At 42.9% G+C, this 4,962-nt stretch overlaps 1 non-coding gene across 1 annotated transcript; it reads left to right on the top strand.

The window, feature by feature from the left end:
* Window positions 1-3,504: 3,504 nt before the first annotated feature.
* On the top strand, window positions 3,505-3,666 carry LOC113456889. Its single transcript, XR_003377617.1, has one exon. It is a non-coding gene; the product is annotated as a U1 spliceosomal RNA (small nuclear RNA).
* The last annotated feature ends 1,296 nt before the right edge of the window (window positions 3,667-4,962 follow it).

Genomic DNA, 4,962 nt, shown 5'->3' with positions numbered 1-4,962 from the left:
TCTCTCTCTCTCCTTGTTTTTGTTTTGTTTTGTTTTTCAAGACAAGGTTTCTCTGTAGCTTTGGAGCCTGTTCTGTAACTAGTTCTTGTAAACCAGACTGGCCTCGAACTCACAGAGCGCTGTCTCCCCCTGCCTCCCAGTGCTGGGATTAAAGGCATGCGCCACCACCGTCTGCGAAGCCTTCGTTTCTTAGTCACAAAGCAGGCTCTCTAGTTGAGCTGAGAAGAGCAGAGCCACCATGGTTCTCATTGCATTTCTGCCGCTGTGGTAAACACCCAAAAACCAGCTTAGCGGAGGAAGGGCTTACTTTAGTTCCCAGTTCCAGGTGACAGTTTCTCAGAGCAGAGATGTCAAAACAGGAACTTCATGTCCCTAGTCACATCACATCCACAGTCACGAGCAGAGACAAATAAACACATGCGTTCTTTGTACTCATCTATCTCTGTTCTTATACAGTCTGGTACCCAAAAGAAGGGTGCCATCGACACGGGTGTGTGCGGTGCCCTCTTCATGGTGAAAGACCCTCAGAGGGTGTCTTTCAGTCTGGGGAGACCCTTCCCAAGGAACAGCGAGGCCAGCGGATGCAAACAGCAAGAGGTTTATTCAGATACACAGGTACCTGGGGCGTTCAAGTCTCTCGGAGGACTGGCGCGCTGTCAGGCTGGGGTAGCGGGTTTTTATAGGGTAAAGGGAGCAGAAGCGTGGTTACAGAAGCGAGATGCATAGTTACAGGGTTTTCATTGGTCAGTTTGAATATGGGTGAGTTCAAGTCGGGACAAGGTCCCTGGTTCCCGAGAATTTAGATATGGGCTGCCTTGGCTCTTGTCTAGGGCAGACAGGGTGTCTTTCTCGGTATTCACCGTTCCTCCCCCGGCCCAGCCACAGGTGTCTCTATCTCGTTTTGGCAGCTTCTAAACTGCCCTTTGTTAAAACCCTGAATATTCAGTACAAGCCTTGCAAAATGGTGTTACCGGTGCTAAGTTGTTTAACAAGCTGGGCAGGGGGGTCTTTCAATGGGGCACCTACTCTGACCGCAAAAGGCAGAGACCCCAACTTCAAGAACACGCTTTGAAATTGAAAGAATCAGAAGCTTGCTAAAGAGAGAGCTGGGCCTTCCAAGTTGCCTGAGTTAAAAGATGCTGAAACGGTTCAGAGATTCTTTCTTGAAGAGATACAGCTTGATAAAGAGTTATTAGCACAAGGTAATTACGAGAATGGTGTAAACCACCTGACAAACGCAATCGCTGTGTGTGGACAGCCTCAGAGCTGCTACAAGTGTTACAGCAGACTCTACTGCCACCAGGGTTCCAGATGCTTCCGACCAAGCTTCCAGCCATTAGTCAGAGAACTGTAAATGCTCAAAGCTTGAAGATGATGTGGAATGAGCCAGAGATCAACATGATAAAAATCTTAGTTAAAAATGATTTAACCATTAGCTTGGAAGCTGATGGCCTCTGGGGGCGTAAGGACAAATATGCTTGTCATGAACTGTAATACACCGAAGTCTACCAAAGGGAATGTGTCCAATATTCCAATTAGTACTCTCAGCTTTGTTCCTTGATCATTTATGCCAAGAATATATGTTTCCTTTTTCGACTGGAATTTTTGATTCATCCTATATTCCTATATGTTTATTTTATCATCCGAAGCAGTATTTTTTTCTTTTTCTTCCTTCTTTCCTTACTTCTTCTTCTTCTTTTTTTTTTTTTTTTTACAACAAGCACTGGATTTTCGAGGGGAGGCATGTCCTCCACAGTGAATGGGAATGACTGGACCACATTTGACCTATGAGAGGCCCCTCAAGGAGTTTCCTGATGGTTCTGGGTACCTTTTTTTTTTTACCTTCAGCAGCTACACGGTATCTCTCTGACTCCACCTTCTTTCTCCCTGCATTTAGTTTAGCTTTCCCCACCCAGCTCTATTCTGCATTGCTGTAGGCCAATGGCAATGAAAACCGTGTTCACAGCAGACAGAGGGGACTCCCACATCAGAAAGGTGCTACCCACTTTCAGGCTGAGTCTTACAACAGTTAATCTCCCCTAGACATGCCCGTAGGCCACCCTCATCTGGGCAATCCCTCTTTGAATCTCTCTTCCCAAATGATTCTAAGATGTGTTAAGTGGGCAGTTAAAGTTAACCATCACAATCACTGTTGTGTCAACAGGAGCCACAGCAAATCTTCCCTTCCCAGTCTACCCATAGAAGCCAGCAGAACTGTCTCCCGACTCACATACCTGGCACACGATTGTTACTCAGAATTTGTTTGCTTTATGAAAGGGATAAAATAAAACACTTGACTTAGTGTTAAACATTGAAATGGATACCTGAGAAATGTTAATGTTTTTCAAGCCAAGAAAAAAAAATGCTACAGAAACCTGTTTGGAGGAAGACAAGAAACCTAGATGGCCTCTGTCCGCCCCTTCCACTCCAGTTATCCTGTTTATTTTAATATAGGAGGGAGACAGGATGCATTCATCTTTGTTATTAAACTTCTAAAGAACAAGCTGGTTGTGGTAGTGCATGTCTGAAATCCTAGCTCATAGGAGGCAGAAGCAGGAGGACTTGAGGTGAAAGCCAAAACAGGCTGCCTAGGGAATTCACGGCCAGCCTGAACTACATAGTGAGATACTGCATAACATTGTTTTTTGAAAGAATATTGCATAACTATGAACAAAAGTTAAGTTTGGTCAGCTGTTAACCAGAGGAGGCTTTCAGAGTCAAGACCTACTGTTAATTTAGAGAGCACTGCCACCTAGTGGGCAGGAGAAAGTATTGGGATTAATATTATTAAATTGGGAATAAATTTATAAAGACTTTTTAAGAGATTTTACCTTTTTTACAGGCATGGTAGTGCAGCCCTTTAACCCCAGAGTTCAGGAGGCAGAAATAGGCAGTTTTGTGTTAGTTTGAGGCCAGTCTGCCCACATTGCAAGTTCTAAGTTCTAGGCTATATAGTGAAGCCTGTCTCAAAACAACAACAAAAAGGTTAAAAAAAAATTGTGTGGGTTTCTCTAGCTTTGGAGCCTGTCCTGGAACTAGCTCTTGTAGACCAGGCTGTCTGTCTCAAAATCACAGAGATCTGCCTGCCTCTGCCTCCCGAGTGCTGGGATTAGGCGTGTGCCACCACCGCCCGGCTCTCAGTTCCATTTTTACCCAGCCCCCTATACCATCTGCTTCCACCCCCAAAACTCACATTTTTTTAGTTCTATTATTTTCTAACTTGACTTCTTAAGAAGGTTTTTTTTTTTAGAAACCCTGTCTTGAAAAAAACAAATACCACTACTACTAATAATAAAATAAAATAAAATAAAAAAGTTTTATTTACTATTACTCCAGAGGGGCATGTGTACACAAGGAGGTCAGAGGACAATTCTGTGGAGTGAGTTCTCTCTTTTCACCTTTTCGTGGCTTCTGGGTTAGGAACTCGGGCCATCGGGTTTCTTGGCAAAGACTTTACCCACGGAGACATCTCACAGCCTGCGGTTTCTCCTTTTGATGATGTTTGCTCTTACCTGGCAGGGAAGATGCCGTGATCATGAAGATGGTTTTCCCAGGGAGAGGCTTATCCATTGCACTCTGGTTGTGCTGACCCCCGAGATCTCCCCCAATGCAGGAAACTTGACTATATAATTTGTGGTAGTGGGGGACCACATTCAATCTCCCCACAAGAGTAAATACATAGAAATATTCACATGCCTTTTAATTCTCCTTTACTATTTATTTTTTTATTCTTTTTAGTTTGTTGAGACAGGGTTTCCTTGTGTAGCCCTCGTTGTTCTGGAGACCAGGCTGGCCTTGAACTCAGAGATCTGCCTGCCTCTGCTTCCTGAGGCTTGGATTAAAGTTGTACACCACCACCAACTGGCTCATATGCGTTTCTTATAAAAGAATTTTAAAAATCATATACGAACACCTTTTAGGAGAAGGGATTTTATAACCTGAATTTTTTTCTTTTTTTCTGTTTTTTGTTTGTTTTGTTTGTTTTGTAGCTTTGGAGCCTGTCCTGGAACTCACTCTGTAGACCAGGTTGGCCTCAAACTCACAGAGATCCTCCTGCCTCTGCCTCCCGAGTTCTGGGATTAAAGGCTTGAGCTACCATCATTTGGCACATTAGATGATTTTTATACAAGTATGTATAAAATGTGCCTTTTGAACATATCCCCATATCTTCTTTCCCTTCTCGTTAATACTTTGTTTCTTTTGACAGTCTCACTTCTACTTCCATACATGTACATATACATACATGATTCTCTGCATATATGTAAGCTGGCCTCAAGCTAAATAGCTGAAGATAACCTGAACTCCTGATCCTCCTGCCTCTACCTCTCCAGTTCTGGAATTATAGAAGTACACTACTAGATCTGGCATCCATTCTACTTTTTCCACTTAAGGTCTTAGGAATTTCTCTACCTCAGAGATCTCAATTCCTTTTCATGACTCTGTAATATTTTATTGCTCAGACATACGATAGTTTATTTAACCCATATCTTATATATCACTAAGGTGTTCCAAGATTTAACCATTATAAATAATACTATAACAAATGAGATATGATAGATTATATACATAATCCAAGTACTCAGGAAGCTGAGGTCAGAGCCTGAGAATAGTATGGGCTACATAGTGAATATATAAGCCAAGCCTGAATTACAGTGTGAGACCAAGTCTTGACAACAATATGTTAGCTGGGCGGTGGTGGCGCATGCCTTTAATCCCAGCACTCGGGAGGCAGAGACAGGCGGATCTCTGTGAGTTCGAGACCAGCTAGTTCCAGGACAGGCTCCAAAGCCACAGAGAAACCCTGTCTCGAAAAACAAAAACAAACAAACAAACAAACAAAAAAAAACAATATGTAACCAACAAAACAACAAATAACACTGTCCAATCCCAAGAAACTCTTTAATGAGTCTTTTTCTGTCTTGCCAGCCAGCTCCCAAATAATGACACAGAGACTTTTTTTTT

The sequence above is a fragment of the Microtus ochrogaster genome, chromosome 16, assembly GCF_000317375.1.
Source record: "Microtus ochrogaster isolate Prairie Vole_2 chromosome 16, MicOch1.0, whole genome shotgun sequence".
Taxonomy (NCBI): Eukaryota; Metazoa; Chordata; class Mammalia; order Rodentia; family Cricetidae; genus Microtus; species Microtus ochrogaster.
This window is presented reverse-complemented; position numbering and strand designations above follow the sequence as displayed.